The sequence below is a fragment of the Pteropus medius genome, unplaced genomic scaffold (assembly GCF_902729225.1).
Source record: "Pteropus medius unplaced genomic scaffold, Ma_sr-lr_union100, whole genome shotgun sequence".
Lineage (NCBI taxonomy): Eukaryota > Metazoa > Chordata > Mammalia > Chiroptera > Pteropodidae > Pteropus > Pteropus medius.
In genome coordinates this window covers 1-23,064 of record NW_024352570.1, presented here as the reverse complement: position 1 = coordinate 23,064, position 23,064 = coordinate 1, and the positions used below count along the sequence as shown (strand labels likewise).

At 38.5% G+C, this 23,064-nt stretch overlaps 1 long non-coding RNA gene and 1 pseudogene across 1 annotated transcript; both read left to right on the top strand.

The window, feature by feature from the left end:
- Positions 1-6,771: 6,771 nt before the first annotated feature.
- Positions 6,772-17,023, top strand: LOC120589487 (uncharacterized). Its single transcript, XR_005649499.1, has 2 exons — positions 6,772-8,203; positions 8,317-17,023. It is a non-coding gene; the product is annotated as an uncharacterized LOC120589487 (long non-coding RNA).
- A 5,378-nt stretch (positions 17,024-22,401) lies between these two features.
- LOC120589488 (uncharacterized) lies at positions 22,402-22,519 on the top strand (annotated as a pseudogene).
- Positions 22,520-23,064: the final 545 nt, after the last annotated feature.

Genomic DNA, 23,064 nt, shown 5'->3' with positions numbered 1-23,064 from the left:
ATCTAATTTCTCACTATACCTTTATTTATTTGTTTGTTCCTTTGTTTCTTGTATCTGCCACTGGACTAATTGCAACAAAGTCAGCTGCAGACTCATAAGGCAAGTTTCCCTTGACTATTACTTATGAATTATAAATCCACGTAAATTCCACATGCACAATCACCTAACCTGCTCTCACATGGCCTGCCACCAAAGGCATGTAGTCAAATTAAACGATCACCTTCAGATTAAAAGTTTCTTGACTCAGTAAAGGTATTAGAATCTTCTTGGGGAAAATTTGTTTCCAGTAATTACTAGAGCCAAAATAGATAGAAAAACTAAGTTTGTGTGCTTATTGAAAGTGAGGACAGCACACTCCTAATCTAGGAGCTACATTCTCTCTCTCAAACCAAGAATAGAACTGTTTCTGGACTCTGTTTTTATAGAGTTGTTAACCTTATCAGGTTTATAAGCCTAAGCACAGACACTTTTTAACTTGGATGTGAATCAAAATAAATTTAATCAAGGAATGCCTTTCTTAACACAAGTTTTTCTTTCTTCTTAGGTTAACTATTCAGATACATTTAAGGAAAACAGGGTGGTTCCTCTAATCTACTAATGCTCTAAAAGTCTCCAAAAGCAATCTCGATGCTTTTAATCAGAGGTCTCACTGCTTTGTGAATCGGAGCCAGTTCTGGAGAGTACTGCAGATAATTAACTGGTAGAAAGAATATGGTTTTATTTTTAAGTGGCTTTAATCTACCAACAGTATTTCAGTTTGTGGGCTTCAGTGTGGCTCTACATAAGTGTGGTGTTTATGCTGATTATCAAATATTCAAGGAAGATATTTGGAGGGTTCTAAAGTGTTCATATTTAAAATCAAGATAAAGAATACTTAACTTGTAATCAATTATATGTAATTCCCAAGAATACAGGAGAGAAAGGGTTATAATTGGAGAAATTGGGCTGAGCCAGGACAGAGATGATTGTTCAATTTTACTATGGGTTTAGGAGTAAACAGTGGGTATGAATTCAGGAATATTTATAGATTTCATGGTAGTGAGCTGAAGAATTTCCTCAAATTATCTGATTCATTGGTGTAGTAGAAAGTGATTCCTTTTGTGGAAAGTAAGGGGAAAACTGTGAATGTTTAAAAATTGAAAGATATGGTGAAGGTCTAAAATATTTATAAGGCAAAAAATAATGATTTAATTATCCAGATGTAGTACAAAGTCCAGATGTGTTTGAAAGCCATTGGGCAATTTGTGACTGACCAGGTTTAAGATCCTAGTTAGATTCAACCATGAAAAAACCCAGTATATGGAGTCACCCAGAATTAGGGTCTTGATCAGCAGGTGTGATAAAGGTCAGAGGGTTTGAGCTTTCATTTGATATGCAGCTGACTTTTCCCAGTGCTGTCATCCTCAGCCATTGTCTCTGGACTTGGTTTGGGTTTAGGCAGCCTGGACCAGAATATCCACTATAGGAACCAGTGGGCTTCAAAGATATGGCTGTGGACTTCGTCCAGTAAAAGTGGGCCCCACTAGATATATCATAGATGAAGCTGTAGAGAAATGTGATGCTGGAGAATATCAGTCATTTGGTCTCTGTAGGTGAGTCTGTCAACATTCATTTATTTAATAAAAAATATCCAGAATAGCTTCCCCATAATCTATTTCTCTCTCTACCCTGACTCATATACAGCCCTATAGTATTTACATCTACCTGAGAAAAATGTTCTAACTTATTTGCTTACATCTATTTGTCACCCAAAAAGAATGTAGACTTCCTGACCACAATTTTGTGTATTTCTTGCTACTCCATATCTAACATCCAGAAAAATGCTAAGCACTCAATTTATTGCTGGATTAAATGGATGAATAAATGTATTAAATATTTACTAAGCAACTATCCTGCTCTGCAAATCATGGTGGAATTTGATACCACAGTAGTAAACATAGCAGACATAGACTCTTTAAAATAGAACTCATGGGGTTCTGATTGAATTTTATGTTATTGAATATATATTTTTTTTTAAATAAAATTCAATCCACTATGGAAATAATTGGTTCACCCTCATAGGAGAAAAAAACCAAAGATTTTTGCAGTCTATCTTTCTCCCGTGGCATTAGCATCAGCAAACAGTTCCTGAATATCTCTGAGCCCGAGGTCAATGTTTTTCCTGCTCTGGTGAAGGATCATCCGTGTTTTTAGTGCTCAAGTTTCTCCTTCCTATGCCGTCTTTTAATGTCCACCTTAACCTGCTTTAATAGATCCTCTTCCTGCCCCAGACTTAATGATCACTCACAGATCTGTGCACAGAACTCAAAATCCATGTACATTTCTTTCTACAGGCAGGTTATCAGTTCTACAAATTGGATGCGATTCCCAGCTGGAGCCAGGAGAATAGATAAGGAGGGGAGGAGGTGGATTTCTGAGTCCCAAGATCAGGAGCGCTCCAGGCTCATGTAAGACAGTGTGTAGAGGAGCCTGGTCAGAGAACAGGACCAAGTCAACTGCAGATTTCCCTGAGGAAATGCTTTTTCTGACATCTTGTAAGGCTAATGCAGGAATACTCCCTCAGTAGTGTCATAGTTCTTTAACTATTTCAATCACAATTCGTCTGACCTTCTGCATATTCCTTGGCCTTAGAGAAAAAGATATTTGTTATTATTGGAGTAAAAATTTCATAAAGCACCCTTAGTTGGTCTCTCCCTTTTGTTGACTTTCCCAGTCTTAATCTCCCCAATATCCCATCCTCATTTTCTTTTTCTTTCATTTTATCCTTAAGAATAAATTTTAATTATTAATGTCCTGTAATGTGTTTCTAATCGTTGGTATATTTCTCCATTTCACATCTTTTCTCTGCATTAACGCAGGCAGGACAACCTTTACCTGGAGGAGGAAGCTCTTTGGGGTATACCAGGTAATCCTTGCTCTAAAAGAAATTCAATGAAATAAATATGGGAATCCTATTATTCATGAAGCCCACACTTGTAGAATATTAGAGGAATTACACTGAATAAAATACTCTCAAGTAAAATAAAGAAAGAAAAATGTTTCACACTGAGGAAACGCCTATTCTAAAGTCAAACTGTAAAATCCTTCATCAGGCAGTCATATCAGAAAACTCATACAGGGAAAATACTCTGTAAAGAACGTGTTAGCATGCATTTGGGACAAGCATTCATACCTTTTGCAGTTGTAGAATGGTAAATTGTTTTGAGAACTACTGAGTATAGTATTTGGTAACAAATAACAAGAAACGCAAACCCACTTCAAGATCAGTACTTGCAAACATCAGCACTATTGAGTGGGTATATGTATCTTTCAAAACCATGAAATATTGTGCTATATAAAAATAGGCCAGTTTTCCTTTAATACTCTGTCACTATTGATAAGTTATCACTTTCTATTTTTATGAAGTTGTAAACATAATTACAAACACTGGGATCAATCAAGAAATAACCTTGAATATTAAAAATGTAGAACACAATATGATGTGTGTTAACTGTTATATTAGTGTTCTGATATATATGTACATGGCCAGGATGAATGGCAAGAGGATAAATAATCACATTCTTTGTGATTAAACTCTGATGTTTCATCAATTCTTTTACTTTTAATTTTTAAATTAATATTTCACTTATAACTTAAAAGAAAATTATAAATTAATTTAATCTTTAACAAGGATGCTAGTCTGGGAAAACTGTGGATACCTGGGCAGGAAAATCCCTAGAATTCAGAATCAGGTAATGGTTCATCCCCTACATTAGAATTTTGTAGCCTAGGCTCTCTCTACTCCCAACAAGAACAGACAGATATCTTCAGGATTGAAAGGTTGAAGATCACTGTAGACAAGGAAAGAGTCCCATTTTCAGAATCTGTAAAACCAGTAGGAGGTAAATATACTAATTTATGTGAATACAAAGCACTGACCTTAGAAGATCCATTTTGTAAGTTTACCCTCTAAATATTTTGTCTTTGCTCTGGATGAATGGTCCTAAAAAAGAAAGTTCTAGGAGAAAAATCAACATAAGAAGACTATCTATTTTGTAAGTTAAACCTGCAAGGCAGCTACTTAGGGAAAGGGTAGGAGTTGCATAGTGAGTTCTGGCTCCTCTTCAGATCAATCACTTTTTCTTTGTTGGCCAAACATTCATTATAATCCTAAAGTCCATTGAAGTCTAACAGGTTGAGGCATAATATTCAAGGGGTCTCTAAAGCATATGCTGTTGACTGCAATATTTTTTGTTACACACACACACACACACACACACACACACACACACACACACACACACGGAAGGGCAAGGGAGAGTCTATAACATCTTTTTAATCCTGAAGGGGAAATGGGGCTCAGAAATCAATGACATAAATATGTCACACAGAAGAAGGATCATCTAAATCACCTTAGTTATTCATTTATCAAATTTTCAATTATTAACAAATATTTACTGAGAACTTCAAATAATTCAGAATTTGGATTGAAATGAGGATCCGATTGTAAATAATACAATGTCCTTATCTTCATAGACCTCTACATTCTAGTGCAGGCAATAAAAATATATTGCAAAATAAAATTTCTGACATTAAAAAGTAAAAAGACAAATGTTTACACATTGTATAATTACAAAATATTTGCTATTAATCTATGATGAAAATTGGCACTTTATAAAATAAAATTGACATGTAAAACATTGCCAATTCTAGAACTCTGGCAGGCTATATATTTTCAGAAAGACTAGGTTTATTTTACAAAATTCTGAAACTTTGCAAAGCAAGTCTGCAAGATTTGTTGAGAGCAAAGCTAGATTTCCTTTCCTAAGAGCCAGGTTTTCTATTTACTATATAATAAAAGAAGTACTTTTAAAATTCGTTGTCTAAATTCTGAATATATTTTCTAAAATCTATAATGGATTTTATAAGAATAGTAAATCTGCTGTACATGCCTCTTAAAATTCTATTTATCATTTATTTTATTCTAGATTCAATAGGTTTTCATTTTAAAGGCTACTAGGCAAGAGGATATCTATTTTGATCATTACACTGGGCTCTTAATTTCATTCTAATTTAATATTAAATAATCCAAAACAGTACATTATTACCATATAAACCAGCATTTCCCAAACTGTGTTATAGGTTGTATACACTATTGATAATTTTTAACTAAAACATATTTATAAGAAAAATATGTTTTTATCTAGATCTTGTAATTATCCAATAATGCATTTTTATAAAAGAAATAGCATACCAGATGCAAGAATACCTGAAAGTTGCGTGAAAATGCTTGATTCCTTTTGTATCTAATAAAAGCAAAATGATGTAATTCTAATTCTAATAACTGGTTATTTTTATTGCAAGTTTTTATTGCAAGTGAATTAAATATTTATTATTTCAAACACATGAACATTTTTAGTCTGCTTTACTCCAAGTGTAAATTACAACTCACTAACTCCTGATAGTATATTATCAACAAATTATTATTTTTAAAAAGTTTCAAATTCTATTAACTTTGGCAAACACTGACATAACCAAAAGGAATGCCTCTAAGACAAAGTTCAAACTCAATAGTTTTATAGTTTAAGAGGCTTTGTTTTGAGGCACAGAAATGGATCTGATAGTTCTTGTAGTTAATGCTAAATCAGATGGATGCTAGATTTCAGTTATACTTGTGATTATTTCTTAAGTGAAGGAAGGCAGTAGCAGGTAGATTCTCACCAGTGCAGCAATATTTGCTCATTTGGTATCTCAGTGTTTTCGAGATGACTGAGAGTAATGGAAACAGTTTTACCTTTAACCAAAGGAGGTTTATTTCAAGTGGCAAAATTCACTACAAGTTTAATTGCCTTTTTAAGTATAACTCTCAGTATATAGTATTCAAAGAGAACACTAGTTTTCCATAGCAGGGGTTGGGAAACTTTTATAAATGGCCAGATAGTAAATATATTAGACTTCGCCATATGGCCTTTTTGCATCTACTCAACTCTACTATGGTAGCCAGAAAGCAGCCACAGATAAAAGGTAAAAGGAGAATGGCTGTGTTCCAATAAAAATTTATTTACGGACACTGGAGGTTGAATGTCATATAATTCTCATGTGTTGCAAAATAGTACTCTCCTTTTGAAAATGTCCAACTATTTAAAAATGTAAAAATCCTTGCAGGTTCTAGCAGTACAGGCTGTGGGCAGAATTTGGCCCATGAATGTTCCATACAGAAAAGGTAAAACTGTCCCTCCTTCGAGACTACCATTCAAAAATGAATTGATGGTATTAGCTACGTGCCAGATAATATGAAAACTAAAGAAAAAGACAAATTACGAAGGTCTGACAAAGGTGTGAAGAAATGAAGACCTCACCCAGGATGCCTACCTGCCCGGCTCACACATGATCCCTTCATCTTGGCCTCCCCAGCCATCAGCAGTGAATGAAGGCCGTCCAGACTCCAAAGCCTACAGGCCTGCCCTATGCACAGTGCCCATGCAGTTCTGAGCAGCATTTACTTGCTGAGCATGTTTCATCATTCATCAAGTCACCACTACCTACTATGACTCTGAGAAGGACAAAAAACTGCCTTTCCATGCGACTGAGTCCCGCTCCTCTGACTGCTTATGGCCCAGCAGAGCCCGGCAGTTGATTGGTGCTGTCTACACAAAGAGTATTGAGGCTGCGGCAGGCTCTTGTGGCTCACCACCAAGGCCTATAGATTACTCTGGCATTTCAATTCATCAAACATCTTATTTTGGCGGGGAACAGAACGCCCTCTTCAAAACATTTTCAAAGAACATTTCTGTCCAGTACGGGCAATCTGGGCCCTTTCACACCGGAGAAGGGGCACTCAGGGCGCAGTGTGTAGTTGGCACCCCGAGTTGTCCCAGTTCTGGCACTGCGTACAGTAATAGCAGACGAAATGGCCCGCCGTGTCCTCGTCCTTCCCATCCTTGGGCTGCATGCAGACCCGGAAGCAAGCAGAGCGAAAAGTGAGCCGCTCCTCTGCATTTCCACTCCCTGGCCAGGCGATCCCTGACGGCGCCTCTGGCAGCAGTGGCTGCGACGGCTTCGGCTGCAGGACACCCAGCTCCTCGGTGAAGGTGGAGCACAGGACCATGGCCCTTGGCCCCAGGCAGCCGAGCACCTGGCGGGGGCACGTCCTCTCCGCGCTCCAGGCACACGCGCGGCCGCCGCAGACGCTCGGTCCTGGTAACTAGAAAAGCAGCCAGAGCCCAGGAGACGGCTTGGAGAGAAGCAGCCTCTGCCGCCTCAGCTAGCAGGCCCAGAGCTGTTCCGGATCCTCGGCGCACAGGGGAAGTGGCGGACAACGGTGGGGGCGGGCGCAGCTCCTCGGCCTCCTGAACTGCTTCCTGCTAGCAGGGCTCAGCTCCAGCGCGGCCGCCTGGTTTATGCGGCGCGTCCTCGCCGGCTCGCCGCCCCTTTCTGGCCTCGGCCCAGGCCCGGGGCCTCTGTTGCTGCCGCTGCAGGAACTTGGCCACTTGCGAGATAGATTCACCCGCAGAGAGAAGGAGCGCTCGCAGGGCGCTATTCCAGTGGCTCCTCCTGCTCCCGGGGAAGGCCTCTTCTTTCGACGATAGAGGATTATCCTCAGCTGAGTTGCCGGGCTCGGGACTTTAGCTGGGCCGCCTCGGCCCTCGCCATCCACCTTCGCAGTCCCCCGCGGAGGACAGCTTCTTGGCCGGGTGTGTGTGTATGTGCACGTGTAGAGGAGTGTGTATGTGTATGTGTAGAGGGGTGTCTCCGAAGGGCGCAGGTCCCAGCGCCTCCTAACTCTGCACTTGCGTCCCCGGGGTCTCCCTGATGCCGACTGGCCCCGGGATCGTCCAGGTCGCACAGCCCTGGCTCAAGATTCCTCTGGATACGTAATGTCTCCGTCATGGAGGGAGCGCGTCAAACCGCGAGGAAGCTAGGAGCCCGAGAACATGGAGCGCATCCCTTTTCTTCCTTCCTTCCCAAACGTCAGGGCCCCACGGGTCGAATCCCACTGGGAAACCTGACAAGACTCGGCGCGCTCGCCTCTTGGCGCTTCCGAAAGCCGGAGTCCAGAGCTGACGCCCCTACCACATCAGTGTCCGCGCAGTGGGCTGAGGGGCCGGACGGGTGAGATGGGAGCTGACAGCGCCCAGCAGAGAACTGCCAGCGGCCATTCGAGCCAGTCGAAGAGCACGTCCCTGCTCCCTTACCTAGTCTTCCCGCCGCACCCAAAACGAAAGTAAGCTTTGTTGTTCTTAACTCAAGGACTGTACCTTCGTGAGTCTTTTTCCTTCGTGAGTCTTGATTTCTCACACTCTGCCGCTTTTGGTTTTTGTTTTGAATCTACTGTAGGTCGGGAAATCCAGGTGAGATCAGATGCTGACGAAGGCAAGTATTTTCATAAATAACCTTAATGAGGTGCCTTAGCACCTCAGGAAAATCCTTTCGGAGAGCTACTAATGTTGTGGAACAAAGAGTTCGTCCACCCCCTAGCAGAGCCAAACCTTAAACGAAGAGTCGTTGTGGAGATATATTGACTATTTTATTATAAATAGTGCCAACAAGGAAAACGGAAAGCTAATGCTCGAAAGCCGGAACTCCCCATGGTATGTAGGTTACAGATTACATTGGGGAAAATCACAAGACACCATGGATTAGCAGGGGTCCTCAACACCCCTCTCCCCGCCCCCCACCCCAGGAAAGAACCGGGCTGCACTGCAAGAGGTGAGTGCAGGCAAGCAAGGGAAGCTTCATCTGTGTTTGCAGCTGCTCCCCAGCGCTAGCATCACCACTTCAGCTCCACCTCAGATCATCAGGCATTAGATTCTCATAAGAGCACCACCAGTCCCTGGTGCCAGGGGACCGCTGAGTTAGAGGGTTACTTATCATGCTGGGAGCTAATTGGTTGGAGGTGAGGTAATAAATCATTTATTTCTTCAGGTCTTGAGGACAGTTCTGAGGTCTGTTTAGGTGTCCCTCTGGTTTCATGGGAAAGTAGTCAGGGGGGTTGTTTTAATGTAGGAAGGAGGCAAGAGAATTAAAAATGTTAAATCAAGCTATGTTCAGAGACTGCACTGTGCTGATTAGCCTTACAGCAAGGCCAGGAGGACACCTGCAGAACAAAGGAAGATTTCTATTGGAATTGCTAGCAACCCATTCCCCATACCTGTGGAAGTGCAACAGGAACAACAGAGTCCTTACGTGGCTGCCCTAAACAAAATAAAATCATTCATTCCCTATAGCTAAAACCATGGGGAACCTAGGGATTAAAGGCTGGAAACTGCCAGCAGGCCTTTCACTCTACATATTCTTACCTTTTCACGCTACACTCTCTTCCCCTTCCTCACTGTAGTTCCATATCAAAGGAAATGTGTTAACAGTCTTTTAAACAATAACTCACAAGAACTAAAGAATGATATATAAACTGAATTCCCCAGAACACTCAGAGTCCCTCTCATTGTCCCTTTCACTCTCTGCCACTGAGAGGAGAGTACACTCTGTGGAGTGTTACTCCTTTTCTAATCAACTTTCCTTTTGACTCTAACTTTGGCATGTGTGTTGAATTCTTTCTACACTCCCGGCCAAAGAATCCTCTTCTCCCGGTTCAGAGCTTGGTCTCCCCTGCCCCAACTTGGGGAAATTTGCCCTGTCCTGCATCAGTTTCACCTTAGGGCTCAGGAGCTAAAACATAATTTAGGTCTGCCAGAGGTCAGGACCTTGTAATCATTAGTCAGGTTCTGGCTACTACTATCTTCTGCTGTCCGAGGGGTTGCTGATTATCTAGGAGAAAAGCTATGTCTTTGACTAGTATACATATAGAAAGATGTTTTCTAGAGCTAGTATTTAATGCTAAATTTAATCAAATCATAAGGACCCTCAGTTTCACTTACTGGCTTGGTCTGGTCCTATATAAACCCTCCAAGAAGACTGGCTGCCCTTCTCTTGGAATCTGCACCTGCGTCACCCAGTTCCCCTCCTTGCTCATCCTAGGCTATGCAGACCCTGCTTGCCCTTCCGCATCACCTCCTGCACCAAACCGCTGACAGGGTGTAATCCCTGTGGAGTCCTGTCCTTATTTCTTTCTTGCTGGCGAAAATTAGGAAAGCATTGTTCTAGGCCTGTCTATTGTGACCCACATTGATCACCTCCCATTTTTTTTTATTACCTGTAACTCATATTTTAGTAGTTGGTTATATTCTGAACTGTTGTGAAGAAATTTTTTAATTGTGTAAAATATTTCTTTCAAGTTGTGCAAAAAGGATAGTGTGGTTGGCAGAATAATGGCCCCCCCAAAGATGTCCACATCCTCGAAGATGTCCACATCCCAATCCCCAAAACCTGTGGATATGTTACCTCACATGGAAAGGGAACTGTGTAGAAGTAGTTAAATTAAGGATCTTGCCATGGGGAAACTCTCCTGGTTTTTTGTGTGGGGGTGGGTGCAATGTAATCATAAGAGTCCTCAAAAGTGAAAGAGGGAGGCAGGAGGTTCAGAGTCAGAAAAGGAAATCTGAAGACAAAAGCAAAGGTGGATGTGATATGATAATTGGCTGAGGCCATGAGCCAAGGAATGTGGCCTCTAGGAGCTGGTGAAGGTAAGGAACAGATTCTCCCCTAAAGACTCCAGAGGAAACCAGCCTAGCCAACGTCTTGATGTTAGCACAGTGAGAGGACTTCTGATCTCCAGAAATATAAGAGAATAAATTTATAGTAAATTATTACTTCAGCAATAAGAAACTAATACAAGTAGTGAAGTGTATCTTTTCTTTTTTTAACGGTGGAGATTTATTATACTATTGGTAAGTGGAACTTTCTCTTATCAGGGAGTTAGAATGAGAAAAGGTAACACTAATAATATGTTTCCTCTGAAAAATCAGAAACCACTCTCCTGAGAAAATGCTGTGAGCAGATGCTATTGACCTTCCCCTGATAACAGACAGGGACTATGAGCAGGGGAGCCTCAGGACAAGCTAAGCAGGGAGGGGCTGTATACCCAGGACCTTGATAAGAGCTTCTGAGGGCACCTGAGCTCAGAGAGAGAGATGCTCAAGAGGCCTTTCTGGGGTCTTTGCATTGGCACCTTAAAAGATGAGTGTCCAGAAGAGGAAAGACAGTACATTAGCAGAAGGGAGAAAGTTTAACTATTGAAAATAATTAATTAAAATGCGTTTCGTTTTTTTCTCTTCCCTGTTATACTTAGTAGAAAGCAGCAGCAATATTTTATTTATTGCTTAAATAAACTTTTGTAATCTTTTATTTTATAAAAACTAAGTTTAAGTTTATTAAGTGGGAAACCACCACTTCTCACAGTTCCCCAAATATGAATTAAACGATTCTTGTGTTAAATGTGGCTCATCCACTTAGAAATTTGGAGGCTTATAGGAAATACAAAAGCTGGGTCTAAACTACACAAGAATTCAAATCCTCACTCTACCTCTATATATTTGTGTGCTGTTGGACACGTCACCTAACCTAACCCTCAGTTTCCTTCTAAAACAGAGATGACAATAATACTATATCATAGAGCTGTATGGAAAATTACATGAAATAATATATGTATTAGCCAATATGTAAAGGCACGTAATAATCTCCAATAATCCCAATGAATGATTAGTGCTAATTATTAATTATCTAATTGGACAAGAGATATCCATTGGGTTCTGGTCCTGCTTTGAATTCTTTTCATCTCTCATGGCCTGTTTCTACTTCTACACCCTCCTCGATCCACAGTGACCTAATTACTTCTAGCTGAAACTGCTTTTCATTATATGTGGTTGGAAGAGAAGGCAGGAAGCCACCTTCCCCGTGCCCACCCTAAGCCCTTTATGTCCAGGATCTTATTTAATCCTCATAATAAGGCTCTGAGGCAGTACTGTCTGTCATTCTCCTTGTTTTCCAGATGACAAAATTGAGACTTCGTGCTTTTAATAACTTGGCCAAAATCACAGAAATAGTAAATGACTGACCAAAGTTTATATGGAGGCAAGTCTCATTCCTGGGCCCTCACACCCACAGGAAGTTCATTTCTCACAACTCTCTGCTACTTGCTCCACTCAGAACTCAGAAATTGTATTCATGTTTCTTTTGAAGTAGCTTTTACAGATTTCTTCTATTACCAAAATATTGTGTATTTAACGTAACAAACATAGAAAATATTGATAAACACAGAAGAAAAAAATTAAATTCACCTGTAATTCCATAATCCATAAACTCTAACTGTCAGAGATGATCTCTCTTCATGGTTTGGTATTTTCTATTTTCAATATGTGCAAATATTAATAGTACTATGCTTTGTTTAACCAAATTCTTATTGTTGCGCAGTTAAGATTACTTCTTGTTTTAGGGTAAACATTCTTATAATTAAAATATTGTACCTAATTATTTATTTGCTAAATTCCCAGAAACAAAAATTGAAATTTCTTAGTTGAACAGAAATCATTATTAAGGCTTTTTGTATCACCAAAGGGCCAAGCAGGAAGGATCATAGAGTTTATAGATCTGCAGTGGATGAAAGCTACAGTCTTTACTGTGTATGTTTTACGTTAAGAGATAGGAATCTCTTAAGTAGAAGAGAAAAATAAATCTCAGTCTTAATTTGTATAGAGAGGTTGATTTTCTTTTACTATTTGCTAACAATCATTTGTATTTCTTTGTATGAACTTGCCAGCTTATGTATCTTGCCAATTTTTCTGCTGGAGTATTTATTTTATTATTTTATTATAGATTTGTAGGAGCTATTTACAAATATCAGACTTCTGTCAAATATGTTATAAATATCATTCTGAGTTTGTATCTCTCCTTCTATTTTTTGACATATGAGTGTTTAATAGTACTAAAACCCATTAAGCTTTTTCTATGTAGTTTGGTATTCAGGATATTGCTTATGTATCACTTTTCTGGGGTCACCATAACAAAATATCACAGACAAGGTGGCTTAAACAACAGAAATTTATTTTCCCACAATTCTAGAAGCTGAAAGTCCAAAATCAAGGTGTCAGCAGGTTTGGTTTCTCCTGAGGCCTCTCTCCTTGGTCTTTCCCTTGTGCACATGCATCCCTGGTGTCTTTCTGTGTATCCAAATTTTCTCTTCTTTAGGAACGATCACATTGGATTAGGGCATACTTTAATGGCCTCATTTTAATTTAGTCACCTCTTTTTAGGCTCTATCTCCAAATACAGTCACATTCTGAGATACCAGGGGTTAGGGCTTCAACATATAAATTTAGGGGGGACATAATTCGGTCCATAACAGCTAATAGAAGTCTTCCCCTTCTCAAGATTATACAAATATTTATATTTTCTTCTGGAGTTTATGTATCAAATTTTATATTTAAATGCCCCCTGGAATCGATTTTGATGTGTGGCACAGTTTTTATTATAATATAATATAATAATTTGTGAGATATTATGTAAAGAAAGGTACATAGAAAATATAAATGTATATTTTAAAGAATAATAGTAAAACAAATATCCATCTTACCACCTAGCTTCAGAAATAGAACATTCTAATTCCTCTGTGTATCTCAACCCTATAACATTCTATTGTTAATGAAAATGTGAGTGTCTCTAACACTTTGCTCTTATGGAGATGGTTCATATGTATCTGCTATATGCCTTGGATGAGAATTAATGGAACAGGGAATTTACTTGCCCAGCTGTACTGTATAATGAAAAACAGCTTCTATTCCCATTAACAGGAAATGATAGCTCCTGTTATTTCCTGTTATTCCACATCTGAGCCAAGCTATTTTCTATTTATTTATTTTTATTTATTTTTTGCCATTTTAAAATGTTTGTCCAACTGTGAGGTGTGAAATGATGTTTCATTGTGAATTTAACTTGCATTTAATTCATTACTAATGAGTTTGAGCATCTTTTTAAATGTTCTTTATTTCATCTTCCATGAAATACCTGTTTATATCTTATTGCCATCTTTTAATATTTTTGCTCAGAAGTTCTTTATGTTGGTTGCTACGTCATGGCTTCCCCGCCCCCCTCTTTTTATGATGTCTTTTGATAAGCAGACATTCTTAATTATAATAGGATCATATTTGTCAATCTTTTTCTTTGTGATTTACACTTTATGTGACCTTTTTAAGAATTTCTTTATTCTCCTACATCATCAGAATATTATCCTATATGCTCTTCTAAAGATTTATCATGTGTTTTTTTTTTTTTAATCTTTCACCTCTAATCTTCAATTTACCTGGAATTGATATTTGTGTATTGTCTCTAGCAAAGCTCTCTTCTGGCAAAGCCACACCATCCTCGTCTCATATCCTCCTTCACAAACAGCCTCCACTTGGGCTTAAGATCCATCTCTGGAGGCTGTAAAAGATATAAGGAGAAATAGAATATGACAAGAGGACAGAGAAAGAAGGGAACTGCTATTTTCCATGGGAGATGTGGAAGCTTTCTCTAAGGAGGGGCCATTTTAGTAGAGACCATTGAAGACAGTGAAGGAATGAGCCTGGAGAAGCACATTTCAGGCACACCTAACAAAATGGAAACGTTCTGCCACAGGAGAGTACTCGGAGATTTCAAAGAATGACAAGGAGGCCAGTGTGGTCAGAGAACATGGGTAAGGAAAAAAGGGGTGCCAGGATTTTGGTTTATTTTTCACCAAGCTCCTCCCCTTCCAGGTCAGCCCCTATCCCCCTGCCTGCTTGGAAACCTTTTGTAATGTTGCTTTTAAAAAAGCTTCCTCTGATTCCTAGAAAGAGGCAGACACCCCATGATGGCCTTTTATTTTCTGTTTCACTACAAGCCAGTGCATTTCTTCAAGAGACAGATTTTCTTTTTTCATTTTTGTATCTTTAGTAGTAAGAATTGTCGCTGTTCAATACATATTGAATGAATGAACAAATGAATTCAGGAATTAGTGATCATATTTTCTTTTCTATCTTCTCCTTGGCCCAGTGGGAACCAGGTATAGGGGCCCAGGGCTCTAGCTAATGGAATCTAGAAATGCTTGGTTTTGCCTTTCATCATCTCAGGAATGAGTGTCAGTGAGAGTTCCTGCCAGCTCATCTCAGTGAGAGTTGGAGACTAGCTAGTCTTTCTGTCTGCCTGTGTTCTGCCTAGTGGGTGCTGAGGCTGGCTGGCTCTGTAGATTGACCTCTTGCCTGGTGTTGTGCTCTTGTTTCCCCTTGGCTGTCCCTGACTCACAGGTGCCTACCTTGTACAGGGAACTGAAGATCTGAAATCATACCTGCCTTGTGTTGGAACCCTGGGACCCTGGTTGGTTTGAGTTTACTCCATTTAACAAGAGTGTCACCCTGTCCATGGACAAAGGGCTGGCCATGTGGTCCTGGTTAGCCTTCTCTCATATATCACCCTCTGTCATTTCAGCCTTAATTCTGCTGTTCTCATTGGGACTTCCTACACGTCAGAGCCATTGCTTTTCCTCATCCTAAGTATAGGGAGTAGATAACTTCTTGACACTGAGAATGCCTGGGGCAGTGAGTGATGTGGCCAGGCCCTGCCCCAAGGCTGCAATGTTGTCAGGGTAGGCAGATTGGGCAAAGATACTTGTGACCAGAGAAGTCATACACCATAAGACCAGAGGTTCCCTAGAGGTCCAGGATTCCAGAGAGCAGACAGTATTATAGGAAAAGGCAGAGCCTTTGAAGCAGATGGGGAGAAGAAGTTCATAACTGAGCCTCGAATATGAACCAAATGCAGTGAGGGTAACACAACAGGAAAGTGAGTTAAGAAAAGAGAAGCAACATACAGATGAGGCAGAGTACGAAGTACCTGGGCCTATGTACTGAAAGAGTCAAACCAGAAGGAGGCTAGAAGTGGGGAGGACAGAGGCAAGTAGACCTGGACAGCATAGGTCATGCCAGTTTTCCAGGCAGAGGACTCAATAAGCTTATTCAGTATGCTGCCTATAGAGTAATGAAGGCAAAATTAGTTGCATATCAAGGCAGTATATAATTTAATAGTATTAAATTCTTGATTATTCTCAAGTAATTCCCTTGTTTCTGAAAATCCCATATAAGTAATTACATTCCGATTTTGTCTATTTTGTATAAAGACCTGAACGTTGATTGACCCCATGCTCCATCTGGCAACACAGCTAGAATTAAAGGCAGACCTAGTTTTGAATCTCAGCTCTGCCTCATATTAGCTATGACTTATAGCATGTCCCTTACCTCACCTAAGCCTCAGTTTCCTTATTTATAAAACGGACATGAAAATATTAACTAGAAGATTAAAAAAGATATTGTGTGTGAAATTATAGTGCCTGGGCCATGATAAGCATGCAGCGTTATCATACTTATTATTAATTTTATATTTTCAGTATGAAGGCAAAGACTTTTTACAAAGACCATCCTGATAACTGGACTGAGTACATACATAGGTTGATTTTCTTCACCTTCCTGGGATGAATCCCAGGCAACAAGCAGTCTCACCTGGTCTTCTTTATTCTTCTCTATCTTGCCTTACATTCTTGCTCCTGTCCAGTTTCCCTCTCCTTCCCTCTTTCCTGTCTCTGAGGTTGGCAATATTGATCTCTCTCCAATGTCAAGTTCTGTCCCTGGTTGCAGCCAATGTGAAATGTTCAGTCGCCCACCATTGGGAACACCTGACTAGATTAACCACATATGGGGGCAGCCATCCTGTAAAGAGGGAGTTTTCGGAGCTCATTTTAGTATCACCTTTTCTGTCTGCTGCCTATAGTCTTTTTTCATTTCTCAGGAGATCAGTGTTTACATTCCATTTCTACCCAGGACCTTTGTGAAGCCTTAGTCAAGTGATACCTGAGAATACTTCAGCAGATGGATTTAACATCTAGCTATTTTACAGTCTTTAGCCACATGGACTTATGTAGCTTGATGCTTTATATCTTGGCAAATCACTTGAATTTCTTTCAAAGTGTTAAAAAACAAAATTCAACTGAGTATATTTTAAAGATCTTACTGACTTTATTCAGAAAACCATAAATCGAGCAACATTCAATCTGGCTGACAGAAAGGGGCTCCAAACAGTTGTATCAGGCAATTGATTTTATAGGCAAGAGGAAACAAGAACAAGGAAGTTATACCAGGCAAAAAAAAAAAAATGAGTTCATTATTGCAAGTTTACTTACCTTTAGTAGATGGCAGGGGCCTATCAGGTAGATTACCTAGCTAATGCTGATCAGGAAATTTCTGATTGACTTATTTAAGATTTCATTTCTAGGAGAGCTGAAACAATAAGTTAAGCCTTGAATTGATGGCATAGGGCTTAGCATAAGTAACTCTATTTTGGGCATGTTATTATAATTTTTAAATTTTTAATTAAGTTTATTGAGGTAACATTGGTTAATACAATTATATAATTTTAAGGTGTACATTGACATCTGTATATTCTATTTTGTGTTTACTACCCAAAGTCCAGTTTCCTTTAGCTACCATATATTTGATCCCCTTTATCCACTTCGCCCTCCCCCTAAACCCTATATTTGACCACCTTTACCCCGTCTACCTACCCCCCTCTTCCCCCACCTCACTAGTAACCACTAATCTGTAGTCCTCTGGTAACCACTAGTCTACAGTCCATGAGTCTCTGTTTGTCCTGCTCATTTGTTGCTTTTAGGTTTATATACAATATATAAGTAATATCATGTGATTTTTAACTGTTTCTGTCTGGCTTATTTCGCTTAGCACGATTATCTCAAGGTACATCCATGTTGTCGCAAAGGGCAGTATTTCATCTCTTCTTATGGCTGAGTAATATTCCATTGTACCACAGCTTCTTTAGCCAAACATCTGTCATAGGACATTTCAGTTGCTTCCATGTCCTGGCCACTGTGAATAATGCTGCTATGAACATCGGTGTGCAAATATCTTTTTGGATATGGGTTTTCAAGTATTTGGGGTAAATACCCAGTAGAGGGATTGCTGGATCACATGGTAGATCAATTCTTAGTTTTTTTGAGGAACCTCCATACTGTTTTCCATAGTGGCTATACCAGTTTGCAGTCCCAACAGCAGTGTATGAGGGTTCCTTTTGCTCCACATCCTCTCCAATATTTGTTATTACTTGTCCTGTTGATTATAGTATTCTAACAGGTGTGAGATGGTATCTCTTTGTGGTTTTGATTTGCATTTCCTTAATAGCTAGTGATGTTGAGCATCTTTTCATATATTTGTTTGCCCTTTGTATGTCCTCTAGAGAGAAGTGTCTGTTCAGGTCCTCTGCCCATTTTTTGATTGGATCATTTGCTTTTTTGTTGTTATTGAGTCGTATGAGTTCTTTGTATATTTTGGATATTAGGCCCTTATCGGAGGTGTTGCTTGCAAATATATTTTCCCATTCAGATGGTTCTCTCTTTACCTTGTTGACGATGTCTTTTGCTGAGCAGAAGCTTTTTAGTTTGGTGTAGTCCCATTCATTTATTTCAGCTTTTACTTCCCTTGCTTTAGAGGTCAAATTCATAAAACCCTCTTTAAGTCCAAGGTCCTTGAGTTTAGTTCCTATGTTTTCTTCTATGCATTTTATTGTATCAGGTCTTATATTCAGGTCCTTAATCCATTTTGCATTAATTTTGGTGTGTGGTGATAGACAACAGTCTAGTATCATTCTTTTTCAGGTGGCTTTCCAGCACCATTTATTGAAGAGGCTTTCCTTTCTTTACTGTATACTTTTGGCTTCTTTGTCAAAAATTATTTGCACATATAAATATGGGTTTACTTCTGGACTCTCGATTCTGTTCCACTTGTCTGTGTGTCTGTTTTTCTGCCAATACCGTGCCGTTTTAATTACCGTTGCTTTGGAGCCAATATTGAACTTGAGCAGAGTGATGCCTCCGCCTCGTTCTTTTTTCTCAAGTTGGCTTTGGCAATGCAGGGTCTTTTGTGTTTCCATACAAATCCGATGATTTTTTTTATTTCTTTAAAAACTGCCGATGAGATTTTGATGGGGATTGCATTAAATCTGAATAATGCTTTAGGTACTACGGTCATTTTAACGATGTTGATTCTTTCAATCCAAGAACATGGAATATCTTTCCATTTCTTTGTACCTTCTTTGATTCCTTTTAATAAATTGTTTCATTAAATTTATTCCTAGGTATTTTATTCTTTTTGTTGCAATTGCAAAAGGAATTATTTTTCCACTTCTTTTTCTGACACTTCATTATTAGAGTATAGGAACGCTATAGATTTTTGAACGTTGATTTTGTATCCAGAGACTTTACTGTATTTGCTTATTGTTTCTAGTAGTGTTCTTGTGGAGTCTTTAGGGTTTTCTATATAGAGAATCATGTCATCTGCAAATAGTGACATGTTGACTTCTTCGTTTCCTATTCGTATGCCTTTTATAGCTTTCTCTTGCCTGATTGCACTCGCTAGGGTTTCCAATGTTATATTGAATAAGAGTGGCAGTAGTGGACAGCCTTGCCTTGTTCCTGATCTTAGAGAGAAGGTTTTTAGTTTTTCACCATGAAATATAATGTTGGCTGAGGGTTTGTCATATATGACTTTTATTATGTTAAGATACTTTCCTTCTATAGCGATTTTGTTAAGTGTTTTGATCATAAGTGGATGCTATATCTTGTCCAAGGCTTTTTCAGTATCTTTTGATATGATCATATGATTCTTATTTTTTAATTTGTTTATGTTGTGTATCGCATTAATTGATTTGCATATGTTGAACCATCTTTGTGCCTCTGGGATGAAGCCCACTCGGTCATGATGTATAATCTTTTTAATATGTTGCTGTATTCGATTCACTAGTATCTTATTTAGGATTTTTGCATCTGTGTTCATGAGAGATATTGGTCTGTAGTTTTCTTTTTTTGTATTATCTTTACCAGGTTTTGGTAACAGAGTAATACTGGTTTCATAAAATGAGTTGGGAAGTATTGCCTCCTCTACAATTTTTTTGAAGAGTTTGAGAGGAATAAGTATTAAATTCTCTTTGTATGTTTGGTAGAATTCACTGGTGAAGCCATCTGGTCCTGAACTTTTACTTTTTGGTGGGTTTTTGATTATTGTTTCAATTTCCATACTGCTGATCAGTCTATTTAGATTTTCCAGATCTTGATTCAGTCTAGGAAGGTTGTATTTTTCCATGTACTGCTCCATTTCTTATTATATACTTTTTCATAGTATTCTTGTATGATCCTTTGTATTTCTGAGGTGTCTGTCATAATTTCCCTTCTTTCATCTCTGATTTTGTTTATTTGTGTCCTTTGTCTTTTTTCTTTAGTGAGTCTAGACAGGGGGTTGTCAGTTTTATTAACCTTCTCAAAGAACCAGCTCTTTGTTGTATTTATTTTTTCTATTTTTTTGTTTTCAATTTCATTTATTTCTGCTCTAATTTTGATTATTTCTTTCCTTCTGCTGACTTTAGGCCTCATTTGTTCTTCTTTTTCTAGATTTTTAAGATAAAGCATTAGGTTGTTTATTTGGGCTCATTCTTGTTTTGGGAGATAGGCCTGTAATGATATGAACTTTCCTCTTATGACTGCTTTTGCCATATCCCAAAAATTTTGATACATTATACTATAATTATCATTTGTTTCTATGTATCTCTTGATCTCTTTTTATTTCTTCTCTGATCCAGTTATTCTTCAGTAGCATGTTGTTCAGTCTCCATGTATTTGTGATTCTTCTTGATTTTTTTCTGCAGTTGATCTCTAGTTTCATAGCATTATGATCAGAGAATATGGTTGGTATGATTTCAATCCTCTTATATTTTTTGAGGCTATTTCTGTGTCCCAGTATGTGGTCGATTCTTAAGAATGTTCCATGTGCACTAGAGAAGAATATATAAGCAGCTGTTTTGGGATGGAAGGCTCTGTAAATGTCGATTATGTCCAATTGGTCTAATGTGCCATTCGAGGATGTTATTTCCTTATTGATTTTCTGTATGGATGATCTGTCCATATCCGACAGTGGGGTATTTAAGTCCCCTACTATAATAGTGTTTTGGTCTGTTTCTCCTGTTAGTAATTGCTTTATGTATTTTGGGGCTCCCTGATTGGGAGCAAAGATACTAATAAGTGTTATGTCTTCTAGGTGCATGATTCTCTTTATCATTATGAATTGTCCCTCAGTATCTTTCTTTACCTTTTTTATTTCGAAGTCTATTTCATCTGATATTAGAACTGCTACTCCTTCTTTTCTCTGAATGCCATTTGCTTGAAATATAATTTTCCACCCTTTCACTTTGAGTCTATATTTGTCTTTGGAACTGAGACGTGTCTCCTGGAGGCAGCATATGGTTGGGTTTTTTTGTTTTGTTTTGTTTTTTTTATCCATTCTGCAACTCTGTGCCTTTTTGTCGGTGAGTTCAATCCATTTACATTTAGGGTGATTGTTGAAATATGAGGTCTTCTTATAGCCATTTTATCTTTTGCTTTCTGGTAGCTCGGTGTTTCCATTGCTTCCTTGTCCTTGTGCTTCTGTTTTCTTTATTTTGGTTGGCTTTTGTGGGTTTTCCCTCTGGTGGTCCTTCTTGTTTTATGTTATATACAACGGTTCTGAATCTTTGGCGTGTGGTTACCATTATGAATATGTAAAGGATAGTTATAAATATATACAGTCCATTTTCTCTTGCACGTGCCTTATCTCCATTCCCCTTTGTGAATTTGTATCTTTGAATCCCCCCTTTTCAGTCATTGTTATCTCAATTTGTTCCTATGTATGCTGAATGCTCATTATTATCTTGTTATAACAATTCTCTTCTTATTATTTAAGTTTATAATGCCCTGTTCTTAGTAAAGGTTGCACTCTTCTGCTTCTATTTACCCGATAGTCACTTTACTCCCAATTATGTTTTTTTTTTTTGTCATTTTGTTTTAGGTGAACTGACCCCTTTCAGTATTTTGTAGTGCAGGCCTCGTAGTGGAGAATTCTCTTAATTTTTGTATGTCTAGAAAAGTTTTAATTTCTCTTTCATATCTAAAGGAGAGCTGAGCTGGATACATTATTCTAGGCAGGTAGTTCCTTTCACTTAATAGTTTAAATATTTGATTCCATTCCTTTCTGGCTTGTATGGTTTGCGCTGAGAAGTCTGAGGGCAATCTAATGGGTTTACCTTTATAAGTTACCATTTTTTCTCCCTGGCTGCCTTGAGAATTCTGTCTTTGTCATTGGTTTGTGATAATTTTAATACAATGTGTCTTGGTGAAGGCCTTTTTGGGTTAAGATAATTGGGTGTTCTATTGACTTCTTGAATTCCAAGCTCCAGCTCATTCCTTAGATTTGGGAAATTCTCAACTATTTGTCTTAAAATGCTTTCTAATTCTTGTTCCTTTTCCTTGCCTTCGATAATTCCCATTATTCTTAAGTTTCTTCTCTGATGGTATCAGCTAGTTCTTGAATTTCTCTTTCATTATTTTTTATTCTTTTGTTTCTTCTTCCTTCTGATTTATTTCTAGATTTCTGTCTTCGATATCATTGATCCTTTCCTCCATTTGGTTGACTCTATTTCCCAAGCTTGGTCTACAGCCATGCCACTTTGAACAAGCCCAAACCCATCTGATCTTGGAAGTTAAGCAGGGTTGGGCCTGTTAGTATTTGGATGGGAGACGACCTAGGAAAACCAGGTGCTGTAGGTGTAAAAATAAAAAATCAGGAATTGTAAGCTGACAAGTTCCTTCCAATCTGTGAGGTCAACCAAGGGTTGCCTTGCCTAAAAAAAAAAAAAGAAAGAAAGAAATAAATACTAAAATAAAATAAAATAAAAATATTTCCCAAGCTTGCTGTTTCATTTTTCAACTCTTGCAGTGTGTTCTTCATCTCCAGAAGTTCTATTTGTTTCTTTTTGAGGGTTTCAATATCCTTGCTCCTCTCATCTAGTTGTTTTTTCTATTCCTGAAATTGTTGATTTGAGTAGTTTCGGATCTCATTGAGTTTTTTCAAAAATACCATCTTAAATTCTCTGTCTTTTAATTTGCATATCTCTATGTCTATAAGCTTATTTTCCGGAGATTTTTCTCTTTCTTTCTGAGATGCCTTGTCATATTGGTTGGTGATGATGCGTAATGGACTATTTCTCTGCCTGGGCATTAATGAAAGTGTATTCAGCTTTTTTTCCAGAAAGAAGATTTATTATATAAAGATCTCTCTTTAGCCTGTTGTAAAGAAGGCGCTTTTTTTTTTT